Source organism: Doryrhamphus excisus, unplaced genomic scaffold (genome assembly GCF_037039965.1).
Source record: "Doryrhamphus excisus strain RoL-2023G ecotype Guam unplaced genomic scaffold, RoL_Dexc_Guam_v1.1 HiC_scaffold_27, whole genome shotgun sequence".
Taxonomy (NCBI): Eukaryota; Metazoa; Chordata; class Actinopteri; order Syngnathiformes; family Syngnathidae; genus Doryrhamphus; species Doryrhamphus excisus.
In genome coordinates this window covers 61,814-78,281 of record NW_027621865.1, presented here as the reverse complement: position 1 = coordinate 78,281, position 16,468 = coordinate 61,814, and positions in this window count along the sequence as shown.

Below are 16,468 nucleotides of genomic sequence, written 5' to 3'. Positions count from 1 at the left end.
CGGTCACCTACAAGGACGTGTTTGCGGCCTACCGCACAGGCGAAGCGGCCGTGGTGGGTCGGTACTGCGTCCGAGACGCCGAGCTGTGCCAGCGGCTGGCCGAGCGGCTGGACGTGTGGACCGGGCTGACGGAGATGGCGGCCGTCTGCCAGACGGACGTCATGGCGCTCTACACGCAGGGCCAGCAGCTCAAGATCTTTTCACAAATCTACAGACATTGCCGCACCCGGGCCGTCGACGTGTTGGTGACGGACCCAAAAACCTACGACCGCATCAAAGCCGCCCGCAGACGCCGGCGCCCAGCCTCCTCCTATTCCTCATCATCATCATCATCATCATCCTCTTTGCCAATGGCCGATCCCCTTGGCCTCAAGGGAGCTGGCGAACGACGGCCGCCGACGGCCAAAGATTGCGGAAAAGACAACGACTGTGAAATCAAGGAAGATGAGGGCGATGGAGAAGAGGAGGAGGATGAGGATGAGGATGAGGAGGAGAATGAGGAGGAGGAGGATGAGGAGGAGGGCTACGTGGGCGCCCATGTGGTCGAGCCCGTGCCGGGGCTGTACCACAGCGTCGTGCCGCTGGACTTTACCAGCCTGTACCCCAGCATCATGATAGCTAAGAATATCTGCTACTCCACAATAACCACCGCGGCCGATCCGCGCGGAGAGGTTTTCCAGTGGGAGGATCACGTCAACTGCGAACACTCGGAACGGGTCAAGGGGTACCGGGCGGCCTGCGCCGAGGTGGCCCGCTGGGAAGCCAAGGCGGCTGAAGCGGCGACGGCGGCCGATCGGACCCGGGCCACGGAGGGCCTACGGGCAGCGCGGCAGCGGCGGACCCGAGCCAAGCCTCCGCCTGGTAAAAAGGTGTGCGCGCAACGTCGGTTCGCCTTCCTGCGCTCTGAGGCGGTGGGCGAAGGCGTCGTGCCGACCATTGTGAGAGGGCTGCTGGAGAGCAGGGTCAAGGCCAAAGAGCAGAAAAAATTGGCCCAGTTGGCCGGCGACGCGCAGCTGGCTCGCGTCTACGACAAGCGGCAGCTGGCGTACAAAGTTTCGGCCAACAGCATGTACGGGTCCATGGGCGTGCGCCGCGGCTACCTGCCTTTCGCCCCGGGCGCCATGTGCGTCACCTACTACGGCCGTCTGTGTATCGAAAAGGCATCGCGGCTGGTGCACGAGCTGCACGGCGGCCGATTGGTCTACGGCGACACAGACTCCAACTACGTGTGCTTCCCGGGCTCGCTGAGCCCGCGGGAGCTGTGGGACCTGGCCGAGCGGACGGCGGATGACGTGTCGGCGGCCTTCCCCCCGCCAATGCGGCTTGAGTTTGAGCGCACCATCTACACCTCCTTTCTGATACTGAGCAAAAAGCGGTACATGTACACGGCGTGCGATCGGGACGGCCGACCGATGGGCAAAACAGGCTGCCGCGGGGCTCTGCTGGCTCGCCGCGACACAGCCGAGGTTGTTCGGAACATCTACGGCCGGGTGGTCGAGGCAGTGCTGCGTGACCCGCAGCCGCAGCGAGCGGCTGTGGAGGCGCTGACGGCCTCCGCCGCCCGTCTGTTTACCGGCGATCTGCCGATTGAAGATTTTGTGCTGGTCAAGCAAGTGGGCGATTGGGTCACCTGCGTCGACGGCGGCGGAGACTACAAGGTGCGCGACCTCGATCGGTTGCGAACGGCCGTTGGCAAGCAAAATCTGGACGCGGAAGCTGCCGATCGGCTGCTGCGGGACCAGGTCACCGATCGACTGCCGCCCCACGTGCAGCTGGCGGAGCGGATGCGTCGTCGGGGCATGCCGACCGGCCAGGGGAGTCGATTGGAGTACGTGGTGCTGCGCGACCCAAGGGCGCAGGAGTCCGCGCTGGGAGCGCGGCTGGAGTCAGCCGACTACTACCGCCAGCATCGAGCCCACCTACCGCTGGATCGGCTCTACTACCTCAAGGCGGCCGTCAATCCGACCGATCAGCTGCTGGAGATTGGATTGGGGTTGAAAAACGTGACTCGCGACCTGTACGAAGTTCATCGCCGCTGGGACGCGGTCATGCGGCAGCTCCAGTCGCTGAGGTGTCTGCCGTACTGAGCCGGAGACCGCGCCGGAGACCGCGCCGGAGACCGCGCCGGAGACCGCGCCGGAGACCGCGCCGGAGACCGCGCCGGAGCGTAAAGCCGGAGCGTAAAGCCGGAGCGTAAAGCTGCAAATGACTATCCTCTCATTCTAGCGACGGCGATTTCACTCCCTCCCTTTTGCGCTCCTTTCTATATTTCCTTGTAGTCCTATATATATATATGTTACATATATAACATATATATAACATATATATTATATATATATATATACATAATATATAATATATAACATATATATATAAAATATATAAAATATAATATATTATATATATAACATATATAACATATATAAATACTATATATACATATAGAATATTAACATAAAAGCCACTTGACCGGACGGGATGATGATGCACAATGTTGTAAACCTGAGGTCAGTATCGTTGACGGAGACTATTTTGGGATGAGTTTCTTCCCCAACCCCTCAATAACCCCTCAATAACCCCTCAATAACCCCTCAATAACCCCTCAATACTCCCTCAATAACCCCTCAATAACCCCTCAATAACCCCTCAATAACCCCTCAATAACCCCTCAATAACCCCTCAATAACCCCTCAATAACCCCTCCACCGTATAAACATGTACACACCGGCCACCATATGTTGATGGTGTTTCATAAGGGGCAGTTGAGCGCAGTGGAGACAACAATCGCGAAAAGATACCGATACTGATACTTATACATATATATATTTTTTTAAAAAAAAAGTTTCCACGTTTATTGTATCGCTGTACATGTAAATATATGCATATGTATAAGAAATGCGGTTCTAAATATTGCCTGACATGACAAGAGGATGGGATTGGGGGGGGGGAAGAGCAGATACACACTTGACAAATTTTGGGTCACTATCGTTGTTTGGTTAGGACTACTTTTAAGAGTTTCATCACATTCCTACACCTGTTACAAAGTGTGGATGATTTTAATACAGGTGAAGAACGGTTGAGAGTGTCAAAAATCACTGCGTGTAAATATACAGATTAAGTCTTACCTCGAAATTGCTAACCCCTTTAATATATATATATATATATTAAATGTCTGTGTATATAACGTATATGGAAGTGTACCACATCTGGTATAGCACTGCAGCATGTGAGTAGCCATCATCGGTCGAGTCCCTTCTTGATCCCTCTTTATCGATCCCTCTTTATCGATCCCTCTTTATCAATCCCTCTTTATCAATCCCTCTTTATCGATCCCTCTTTATCGATCCCTCTTTATCGATCCCTCTTTATAGATCCCTCTTTATCGATCCCTCTTTATCTTTCTCCATTCCCCCCATCCCCCAAATTTTGGTTTGATAGGCTATACATTGACTGTGAAATATAGCTACTGCCGCGGCCGTCAATATCGGTAGTGTCAAAAATGTCTACACCATAGCTGATATAGTGGCTGAAATATGCAGGGTTGACAAACAAAATCGAGGCTGTAGAAAGATTTAACCGTTTTATTTTCTCTTATGTGGAGGAAGGGATGAAACCACTGTTTTACATAGGGTAGCTGTCTCCATTCGACCCGCCAAGCTAATCTTTCCATTGCAAACACTATCTCCCCATCCACACCCCTCTTCTCCCACACACACACACACAACTCCTACAGTATACGCTTTCCACCTCATATTGCCCTAAGAAAACCCAGCAGCGTTCAACAATCACTCTGGAAACGCCGAGGATGTAAAGCTTATCAGAACTTCTTTCTTTATATTCCAATGCGCTGATGCGCCGATGTTCGGCCGTAGGAGAACCGTTGTAAAACAACAAACGTTTCCAAACTAAAACTTGGATTTAAAAAAGCCCCCTATCATCGCACTTTAACCGATAGCTTTCAAGGACGCTGCAGAATCTGCTCCGTACACGCACGTACACGCACGTATACACACGTATACACACGTATATACACATACACACACGTATACACACACGTATACACACACGTATACACACACGTATACACACACGTATACACACACGTATACACACAACTTCTCAAGTAAAATTTTGGAATAAGTCTATTCCCCCTCCACTCATCCAACAATGACCCGCCATCGCGGTAAATACGTGGCATTGGTGGATCTTCCCAACATGCCACCATCTGTGATAGTGGCCGACAGCAATCCGATGGAGCACTTGAGTCCGTCAACGTACGTTGAAAATTGTCATCGGCCGGTTCGTCTCGCCGAACACGGGCCAACCACCGGCGCCTGCGCACCCTTGGTCCAGCCTCCTCCCCACCACCAGCAGCAGCAGCCTCCTCCCCACCACCAGCAGCAGCAGCCTCCTCCCCACCACCAGCAGCAGCCTCCTCCCCACCACCAGCAGCAGCAGCCTCCTCCCCACCACCAGCAGCAGCAGCCTCCCCACCACCAGCAGCAGCCTCACCACCACCACCACCACCACCAGCAGCCTCCCCACAGACTTCCGGTGCAGACCTTCTCTAGCCCTCCGGCCGCCGCGGTGGATTCTGCAAGTTCGTCTGATCCACTCAGCACGTTCTTAGCATTTGGCCTCAATGGCTGGGAAATGGTTGTGCTTATCATCTCAACGGCGGTTTTAGTAGTGGCTGGCGTACGCATGGTAACAATTGTCAGCCACAGTTAACCAAGCCCAAATTGCCGATACAGTGGGTTTGGAAACCGTTGATTAAGACGATTGCCAAATCTGATGCAAACGTGACCGGTAAAAGCAATCCCATCTTTTTTTAACGTTCATTTACCTCCAACCCCCTTCCAACCGTTGCGACTTTAGCATATTAATTGTATTAAGTTAAACTAATCTGAAAACAAAGTAATCTGATGGCGATAGAGGGAACTTAGGATCCGGACACAAAAGCTCTTGATGGTAGGCTTTTCTTTCCCCCATTTCTCAGGTTTGGGGTTGTTAGGGTTGGAATTAGGGTTGGAGTTGAGGTTGGAGTTGAGGTTGGAGTTGAGGTTGGAGTTGAGGTTGGAGTTGAGGTTGGAATTAGGGTTGGAATTAGGGTTGGAATTAAGGTTGGAGTTGGGGTTGGAGAATGAAAAAAGAGAGGCCGATAAGCCGATAAGCCAATGAGGTTGATAAGCTGATAAGCCAATGAGGCCGATGAGACTGAGAAGCTGAGAAGCTGAGAAGCTGAGAAGCTGAGAAGCAGAGAAGCTGAGAAGCTGAGAAGCTGAGAAGCTGAGAAGCTGAGAAGCTGAGAAGCTGAGAAGCTGAGAAGCTGAGAAGCTGAGAAGCTGAGAAGCTGAGAAGCTGAGAAGCTGAGAAGCTGAGAAGCAGAGAAGCTGAGAAGCTGAGAAGCTGAGAAGCTGAGAAGCTGAGAAGCTGAGAAGCTGAGAAGCTGAGAAGCTGAGAAGCTGAGAAGCTGAGAAGCTGAGAAGCTGAGAAGCTGAGAAGCTGAGAAGCTGAGAAGCTGAGAAGCTGAGAAGCTGAGAAGCTGAGAAGCTGAGAAGCTGAGAAGCTGAGAAGCTGAGAAGCTGAGAAGCTGAGAAGCTGAGAAGCTGAGAAGCTGAGAAGCTGAGAAGCTGAGAAGCAGAGAAGCAGAGAAGCTGAGAAGCTGAGAAGCTGAGAAGCTGAGAAGCTGAGAAGCTGAGAAGCTGAAAGACTTGGAAGGGTAGCGCTACATGTCATTTGCAATGGAGGGGGGAAAAAGAGGAGTTTGTCTGATCCAGACATGTGACCGCTCTGGGTCTCACTGACCGTACACAACAGTGAAATTTGTACATGTTTAAAGATGCCGCACCAACAGCTCACCTGTTTGTATATCTATCATAGCAGCGGCAACGGGCCACTAGTTAGCATATCGTGAGCCTATCGCGAGCCTAAGTTAGTGTAAGAATTGGATATTGGACATCGGATATCGGATATCGATATCGGATATTGGATATTGGATATTGGACATTGGACATTGGATTATCAGACGGCAGCTATACACTAAAGCCTACAGGCTAAAGCCTACAGGCTAAAGCCTACAGGCTAAAGCTTAAAGCCTACAGGCTAAAGCCTACAGGCTAAAGCCTACAGGCTACAGGTTAAAGGCTATTGACCGGCCAAATGGTTAACATACATTTTGTTGTGGGGAATGGGGGAAAAAAAATCCTTCTACACATCTGTTTACGAACCATATTGGATTTTTTTTTCACCCACCTCTCCCAAGTATTACGTTTGGTTTGATTGAGGTACGGCGGCATCTTTCTTGTATTGCTCGATTTTCTTTAACTGAGATTTATACACACATGCACACACGCACACGCGCACATACGCACACACCCACACGCGCAAACCGTAAACATAAATAATGCTCACACGTTACCCTTTGGGTTTGGGATTGTGACAAATAAGAATGAAGCCACTGTTAGCATGGCACTTGGATAGGAACTGATATGAGCTATCAGATATCGTGTGGGGTTTGTTGAGGGTTACAAGCGTGACTACACACCTGCCGATTGGATGAGATTGTACATTGCTTCAAGATCGTCGACCGTCGTATGGCCGGACATGAGCGAGTCGAGCGCCGCCAAAAGCGCTTGACGCTTCTCCGGTTCGATGGGCAACCGTTCGTAATAGGGTCTCACCGTTGTCAACAGCGTGCGGCACACGGCGGTCAGATCCACAGCGCCCGACTGCGCATCGGCAAACAGCTTGTTGAGCAGATCTGTGACAGGTTTGCTGCTCATCAGCTCCTGTATGTTGCTGTAGGTGTAGGTGTCTATGGGAAAGTTTTCCATCAAGGCTGCCGTGTACGAGTCACCCGTCGCCCGCACCTCTGCCACAAAGGTTTGCAGGTTGAGCATGTTTGCCGCGTTGGCGGGTTGTTCGGCGGCGGCTGCAACTGCGCTCACGGCAGCGGACCGGTTGGCAGCGTCAATGGCCGCGGCGGCCATCTCGTCCAGCTCTTTGATCAGCTCGGACCGTTGGGGATGATGAGCGCACATGTTTGGCAAGCGGATTGACAGTTCACCGCTGACAAATGGTTGCCCGCGGACAGCTGCCCACCGTTGTTCGTTGGTTTGTGCAAAGTGGGCAAAGGCCGCCAGTTCAGTTGATCTGGCGGCGGTGCTTGTCAGTAAACACACGCGCCGTTTCCAGGCGGCGGCTGTCGGGTATCGCCTGCACAGTGGCCGACAGGCTGCTCGAGTCAAGGCGTTGACGTATCTGTGCCAACTGTCTGTCAGACACGCATCGGGCGCATCGGACGCATCGGACGCATTGGACGCATTGGACGCCTCAAACATTGCAGCTAGAGTTTTATATGCGGAGCCGGTCACAATCGATGTTTAAACGATAATCCGCCAATGACAAGTGACGGCTGTGGTTTAGACTTGATAGCCTCTTTTTCTTTAGCTCCAGAAAAATGGTAACCCGTACGGCACAATCGGTTTTGTGGCAAGAGTTGACGTGAATGCCTGAGGGGGAGGCCAGTGGCGGCAGCAGCAACAGACGTGTGTGGGAGAAAAAAAAGAGCAAACCTGCTGTGTCAAAATGTATGTGTGTGTGTATATGGGTATGAGTATATACAGGATTTCAATGAGGGTCCGTGAAACCCGTCGTGGATCAGTTTTATCCTTTTAAAATCGAGCCGCCGTTTTGATGACTCAAGATCAATAAATAAGTTCAAAACTGAACATTTGTACGCACATATGTAATAAAAGTAAATCGAGATCCGGAGAAAGAAAACCTGTAAAAACTACGGCTCTAGAACAACGTACAAGTGTATGTTTAAACCTTGGTGATGACTCGGCCGGTTAGACTGCAAAATTTTTTACAATCAACCAATGGTGATTTGGCTTTGAGGTTGACGTTTTACTAAAAAAAAAGGTTACTGTATATTTATAATGCTAAATGAGCAATTGTTCTTACTCTTGTGGGAAAAGTGCTGTTTGGTTCACGAATGCATTTCCTGTTTCGATAAGTCTACTCGCAGAATATAGTGCACACCCTCTATTTGCAATGTAAAGACTAAACTAATTTTTTTTTACATATACACACCTTACTGATGGAAATGTATATCTGTCCAAATTAGACCTATCAAGACGATTCTATTTGTCCCAAATACACAAAGCTCGTTAACCTCTTGGGTAGCTATATAGCCATCTTTCTGGTTAGCAAAACTTCCAAGACAGTCGCTATTGTAGCTGTAGCTGTAGCTGTAGCTGTAGCTGTAGCTGTAGCTGTAGCTGTAGCTGAAGTCAAAGCCGTAGCCGAAGCCGTAGCCGAAGCCGTAGCCAAAGCCGTAGCCAAAGCCGTAGCCAAAGCCGTAGCCAAAGCCGTAGCCAAAGCCGTAGCCAAAGCCGTAGCCAAAGCCGTAGCCAAAGCCGTAGCCAAAGCCGTAGCCACCTCAGCGGGCGGCTGGCGGCCAACTGCCGGTATGGTTGGTTGTCTCGACAAGATTTTACAATATGCCTAAATAGCCTAGAGGAATCAGCTCTGTATGGACGGATACAGAATCGTACGGATTTAGCTCCCACATGAGAATTTTAAGGTGGTTTCGATCATCCAGCCGAGCCGTAGCCACCTCAATATTTGGCACGGTCAGCACAGTCGACTCTTGTGCAAAAGCTTCAGGTCAGGTTGGTAGCTTTAACAGGAGAGACGCACAGCTCTCCCTAGTCTACTATTTAACCATATATATATGTGTGTGTATATATATGTATGTATGTATGTATATATATCTAAGAACTTTCGGGATAAGCTGTATAACTGTTTTAGCTTTCTCCTTTCTTTCCGTATAGAGGATCCACACAGGTCTTACATCTTGGCTGTCCACACAACCGTTTACATCGGTACAACCCCGTACACAGTTTTGGAGCCTCGTCGTCCTGTGTTGCCGCTGTAAAGTCGACTCGTCAACTTCAGAGGACACAATCGAGTGAACAACTGCAATTTTGGAGAGTGGGAGGAGAGGGAAAAGCTGCCTGTTGTGGAAGGGCAGTTCCGATATTTAACATGCGCCGGTTAAAACTCGCTTGAAATATATTTTATTTGTATGGGTAAAGTACAGTTTCGGCGTAATGGCTGCGAATGCATAGTCGATGGTTCTGCTCAGAGTTAATCTTATATGTATATATGTACGTATACATATATACATATATTTTATATACATATATACATATACATATATACTTTGCCAGTCAATGTTCTTGCATATATTATAGTTAGCATTAAACTATCGTTACATGGGATATATTCCACCGCTACAACTTTAAAACAGCTTGACGGTCATTTACCGGTAAGAATTCATCCCCTGTGTAATAACCTTGCATTGACAGTATGCTATTTTTTGTCCGATATAAGGTTGCCGGCTATATGCCGGCTATATGCCGGCTATATGCCGGCTATATGCCGGCTATATGCCGGCTATATGCGGGCAGGCCGTATTGTGACTTTGTTAAGTTTCTAATAGTCACAAAAAATAAATATATCACTATCATACGGTATAAACTTAATGCCAAAGGCATCCTAAACACCTCAATCTAATCAATTGAGGTTTTTTTAGGCAAAGCCGTTTCTACCATCCTATAAACACAGTCAATATGTTGTCGGGGAACAGCCGGCGGTTCTATTTCCGACCACACGCAACCATGTCCAACGCCATCTGCAGATGCGAAGATTGCAACTCGCTGGTCCAACATCTAGATTATATGTTCAGAGAGTACGATTATCAGCAGCCGCGGCCAGTTTCAAGCTCACCTGCTGGACAGGAGCTGATAACCGCCAGGCCCGCCGCATATAATCATGACAACATGTTTGGGGAAGTGCCATACGACGACTGGCTCGCCAATCTGCAGCCGGCCGTCTGGCCGGATCTGGCACCGGAACCCGCAGTCATTGACAACCTGTCGATAACGTACCTGCACATATCGAGCGATGAAGACAGATCATGGTCTGATGATGACAGCAGCGAGGGCAGCAATGATGATGACGGCGGCGGCGACGGCGACGGCGAGGAAGACAGCGATTGTAGCAGTAGTGATGAAGATGATGATGATGGCCCTACTACTGCCATGAACAACGCAAGACCGCTGCCAAACGTTGTTGAAGAAGTCGAGGAGTTACCGTCAATCTGTAACAGTAGTGATGATGGTGATGATGGTGATGATGGTGATGATGGTGATGATGGTGATGATAGTGATGATGGTGATGATAGTGATTATAGTGATGATTATGAGGAGGGCCCTACTGTTGCCATGAACAACACAAGACTGCCGCCAAACATTGTTGAAGAAGTCGAGGAGTTGCCGTCGGTCTATAGCACGCCGACCGCGTCTCAGCGGCTGAACTACGGCGCCAACGTCGCCAACGTCCGCCAGCAGCAGATCACACTCGAACCAACGTCGTTTTGCGTCCAGCCAGATGGATTACGCTATCGGCGATCGAGACAGCTGATGTACGTGCCTAATTTGTACAGCGTTCTGGCCAGACAATCGCCGATCGAAGACATTGCCAATCCGTGGGAATACTACAGCGACAGTGATGGTAAGGAATGCGACGATCCGTACGCCAACGTGCGCGAAGCCGACTGGGTTTTGGTAGACGATGCAGACGTGTTGATAAAAGGTGGCTCGCGTGCGCTGGCTGCTGCGCTTACCGTCAGCATGTGACTGGATCCGATTTGGTTAAACAAAAGCTGTCAGGATACTGACACATTCGACGGTCGAGTTGCAATAGCGTAGCTGATTCTGTCATTTTATCGTGCAGAAGCTACGGTCCGATCGTAGCGGTACAATCTATTTTAAAACAACACATTAAAAACACACACATATATATATACATGGTTGTGAGCTATAAACTCCCTATCCGGTTGCTTCTTTGTTTCCCCACCCCCTATGTCACAATTTGGTCTGGCTGACCAAATGGTGACCGTCAGATCAACAGTCTTCCATGGCCTTAGCGCAAAAGTGGTTCTGCTCAAAGCTCTGCTGAATAGTCCACCATAGGTTCCGCTCAAAGTGCTGCTGAACATTCTGATATACAAATGAGTCAATCCAATAGTTTGCTCAAAAGCTTGCTGGAAGTTCTATTTCGAGCTCTGCATGATAGCCTGTTAACAGTTCCGGTTTAACTGCCAATTAAAACAATATCAGAATTTTTATTAAATGTTATATATATATGCATATATGCATATATATATATATATATATGCATATATATACATAAAGGAGCCAATCAAAGGATTTGCTCAAAAGTCTGCTGGAAGTGCCGTTCCAGGCTCTGCCAGATAGTTTGCTAGATGTCCTGCTCGGATTTCTGCCAAATAGTTTACCAGATGTCCTGCTCTAAGCTATGTTAAAAAAATTCTGATAGAGATTTTATTAAATATATATATATATATATATGAGCAATAGAGATAAAGAGCAAGAGAGATTGAGAGATAGAGAGCAAAGGAGTGAAAGAGAGCGTGAGCAAGAGAGCAAAAGAGAGAGAGAGAGAGCAAGAGAGAGCAAAAGAGAGAGCAAGAGAGCAAAAGAGAGAGAGAGAGCTAGAGAGAGAGAAGGTCGAATAGTTTACTCAAAAGTCTGCTGGAAGTTTTGCTTTAAATTCTACAGGATATTTCTGCTAGAAATTCCACTCAGAGCTCTGTGTAATTAATACTCTGCTGAAAATTTCTGGTTCCAAGATTTGCAGGACAGGTTGTCAGAGGTTCCGTTCTAAGATCTGACTTAAAAAAAATGCTGATAGATATAAATTTTATTATATAATATAATAAAATTGGCCGCCAAATTCTTCCAAAAATATACTAGTGGTTTCGAGCGGAGCTCTGCCGGATAGTTTACTGGAGATTCCACTTTGAGCTATGCAGAATATTCTGCTGGAGATCATGCTTTAAGCTTTGCTAAAAAATTTTTAATATAAATTTTGTTAGATGATATACATATACGTACAAGAGAGTCGACCAAAGAATTTGCTCAAAGATCTGATGGAGGTCTGATGGAGGTTCCAATCCAAACTTTGCAGAACATGTCGCTCAATGTTCTGTTCAGAGCTTAGCAGAACATGTCGCTCAATGTTCTGTTCAGAGCTTAGCAGAACATGTCGCTTGATGTTCCAATCCAAAAATACAACCAAAAAATCTGCTATAAATTGTGTTAGATAGCGTGTGTGTGTGTATATATATACACAATAAAGTCGGTAAGGGTCTGTTTAAAATTCTGTTAGAGGTCTTATTTGGAACTCTGTCTAAATGCTCCGCTAAAAGTTTTGGCTTGAGCTTTGCAGAATATTCTGCTATAAGTTACAATCTAAGATGTAGAATATTATGCTAAAGGGTCTGCCCCAAGCGCTACAGACTACGTTAATGGAAGTGCTATCGGATAGTATCCTAAAGTGTCGGCCAAAAGATTCGCCGAAATGCTGCTAGAAGTTTTGGTCCAAATTTTGGTAAATAAACTGTTAAAAGTTCTGCTCTGAGTGCCGCATAATACGCTGCACTCTCCTCCTTCTATCCTCCCCCTCTTCATTTACATTGTGTTAAAAAAAAACCAAAAGAGAAACCTATTTTAGGGGGGGATTTCTCATTTTCCTTTTACATCAGACCCCGGTCTATCGCCACATCATCGCTTCCTACCGTCTCACATTTTGGCCTATCAGACCAAGCCTTTTGGCTGCCAATCCGGCCGTTGTCGTGACATCTTGACGGCAGCCTATCCTTATTTTGACCGATGTACATCGACCGTCAACGTGTAGGATGGAAGAAGAACAGTAAAAAGCTATCTTGAAGGCCTGCAGTACGTTGTTTGCCGTAACAGGTCGCGCAGACGTTTGACAAGCAGACTAGCGGTTTCTTCTTAAAAACTCCCTACGCACCATGTCAACCACCGTCATCAAGCTGCCTCGCGAGAACGCTGAATTGTACGACGATGCTGCCGCCGCTACCGCTGCCGCCGCTGCCGTTGCTGCTGCCGCCGCGCAAAATACGACGCTTGTCGAGGTGCCGTTGCCGTCTATGTTTTTAGACATGGTGGAGAATAAAAGCAAAATGGAAACTGACGATCACAGCCGATCGTCGTCGACACGCCGAAAGCTGGCCGCTGACGTACAAAACCAAACTCAGCCCCAGCCCAACGATCACCATCAAGCCCGCTCTCAGGCTACAGACCTAGACCCAAACTTGGACCCAAACTTGGACCCAAACTTGGACCCAAACTTGGACCCAAACTTGGACCCAAACTTGGATCCGGACTTGGACCCAGACTTGGACCTGAACTTGGACCTGAACTTGGGCCCGGGCAGAGACTTAGACCAATTTCAGGCCCAAGCCCGGATCAGCTATCAGCCGCAGACAGCATTTGCCGATTCGTCGTCAAGTAGGTTGTCAAATCGATCGGCAAGTAGGTCGTCAAATCGATCGTCAAGTAGGTCGTCAAACCGGTCGTCGAATCGGCCGTTGAGCAAGTCGCGGCTGCGGAACGGCTACGGGTCCTCAAAACGATTGCCTTCGCCCGCCGAGGTCAATGATATCAATGATATCAATGAAATGGGTAGTGTTGAAGAAGTCGCCGGTCCATCAACCACGCATCGTGTCGGGTACCTTTCTTACAATTATAATGATGATGATGATGACGACGATGACAACGATGATGATGATGATAGGAATTGGGATAAAGACCAAAAAAGAAAAGTGGTCAAAAAGGCGGTCGCCTCATCCGCCGGATCGGCTCGTTTCAACCCTGCCAGTGATGGTGGAGATGACGTTGATGATGCTGATGACGTTGATGACGTTGATGACGTTGATGGCGTCAATGACGTTGATGAGGTCGGCCGTCGACGCCAGATGGCAGCACCGCCGGTGGTTATCAAGCCTGAGGGGACACGACCGCGGAAGCCTCGACAGCCAAAACGAACGCGAAAAGAGCGCCAGCAGCGCCAGCAACAGCCCTCGTTGAGCGCCGAGCGTGCCAATCTGTACTTTCAGTATCAGGTGTTGAAACGAATGTGCCCTGATCAGCACGTGCCAGAAGTAACGCCGTTTTCGGATCTGGCCGTCATTCGGGAGGCGTACGGTACGCTGACAAAGCAGCTGGCGTTGGACAAGTGTGTGACCGACTGGAAAAAGTATCTCATCGCGCTGATGTGTGCGTTTGAGCTGATTGTCAGCAAGCTGAACTTCAACGTGGAAGGGTTTGCCCGCGAGCAGGTCAAGTCCATGAACGCCTACGACGACCTTCTGATGGAAATGGCTGAAAAGTACTACACAGCTGAGACGCAGACGTCAGCCGAGATGCGCTTGCTGGCCACCGTAGGCATGAACGCAATTGTGTTTATGCTGGGTAGAGCGCTGGGCACGGACGGTGTAAACTTTCTAAATTTGCTGACGGCGTTGCCTCGGGATCCATCAGCCCGACCGCCCCCGTCTTTTCCGAACCAGCCCAGCGACGTGTAGCTGCGGCAGCGGTGTAACGGAACGGTTTAATCTTTATTATGTTTATGGCGTTTATTATGTTTATCATGGCATTGTTCTAACCACTACGGCTACTACAATTATAATAACTACTACAATTATTATAATTACTATAATGTTGCTAAAGCTACTAGGTGCCCCAATGGAGCACATTGGGCTTCTGCCAAGGTGAACCTGAACAGCCTACCTGCGGGTTGGGAGCGATCGCATCGGATGTTGACGGAAAGAAGCTGTTGCGTGTATAAGGATGGCGTGTGTATGTGTGTGTATGTGTGTATGTGTGTATGTGTGTATGTGTGTATGTGTGTATGTGTGTGACTGTTGGCACGGTCGTTGGCACGGTCGTTGGCACGGTTGTTGGCACGGTCGTTGGCACGGTCATCACTTGCGCAGCTATTAGGGTAAGATAGCCCAACACTTCCTCAACTGACAAAAGATGACCATTCTTGACCTCCCGGCTGTCTCCCGGCTGTCTCCCGGCTGTCTCCCGGCTGTCTCCCGGCTGTCTCCCGGCTGTTTCCCGGCTGTCTCCCGGCTGTCTCCCGATTGCTTTCGGACTGCAAGAGTTTTAAAACGAACCCCCTTTCTGTACGTTCCCACCTGCTAGATTGCGCAATCGCCTCCTTGCTTGTCCTATACTATCCTCCAACAGACGACTCACTGTTGTTTGGCTCTGTGCGAATACAGCATCATAGCGCCGGCTGTGCCTGCCGTGCCTAGCACCGTGCCGATCAGCAGCGGTTTCCACGATTCTTTTACGTTGACCGTGAAAACTATAGCCGCTATTATAGCGGCAATAGCCGTGGCTGCCGTGCCCACTTCGACTACCGTGCGCACGGTGGGCATCTGTTGAGCTATTTTGTCCATCTTGAGATGAGATTTCGAACGGAAAACCGTAAATGGGGGTGAAAGAAGAAGAAGAAGAAGATACGCGCCAACCGATTGCAATTGCAAAAGATTTTAGTAACACGTTCCGTAGCCGGCGTAAAAGATTGACGTTTTTAATTACCTGTCAGACCTGAACAGTGACGGGTATTTACCGTCCTCCCAACAAACTCTTTCACGGCATGAGCTCTTTCACGGCATGAGCTTTCTTTACGTATTTTCACAATAGCGATGCATGGAGGTTTTGTTACCAAAATGGGATTTATTTTCCCCCCCTTGTTCCCATCTTCCATTCCCCAAAAAAAACTTTTGACTGTTTTGATAGAGAGTTTACGGCTCTTTTGATTTGAGGGTCTATCTGTATCTTTATCTCTCTCACTCCCCATTTTGTTTAATTTATCCTTTTCTGTGTCAAACTCGACCAATCGCCCCATCACCAAAACTTTTTACACATTTTGACAGCTGTCGGTAAGTGGGTGCGATGGGACTTTTTTTTTATAAAAATATATAAATATTTTTTCTCATCATCGCAATTGGATCTGGAACAAAAAATTTTCTGTATGTTTACTCTGCGGCCAAAACAGGCGATTGTCACCTCCCAAAGCAGGCGAATCGCTTGCTCAGAAAGGTGCCGCAGCCGCGCCGGTTGCCCGGACGAGCGACAGGGTCCACCGCTGTTGTTGTATCGTTCAATCGAAGCTTTCTGAGGTTTGTCGGCGGTAGCCCAAATCTGCAGCGACAGCAGGGGGGCGGTTCGTACTCCACCCGCACCTGTAAACCATCTTCAAAAATCATTCCGAGCGTGGGTCTGAATCGACCGCTCAGCACCCTGGCCGACGGTAACTTACCGTTGCTGGTGATGACCCAGAGCGGTTTACCCTCAGCGGCGGCTATCCGCCTGGGGATGCCTCGAGGAACGTCGTAGTGGCTTTTGGGGCCAAACAGCTCAGACCACGGTCCGTTGAGATAAGTGACCGGCCGAGATGCGGCTGCGGCGGTGACCACCGTCATCTGAACCGGCGCCGTTGACGACGACGGTGGTGACTTTAAGTTGACCTCCGATGGTGAGCATGCGAT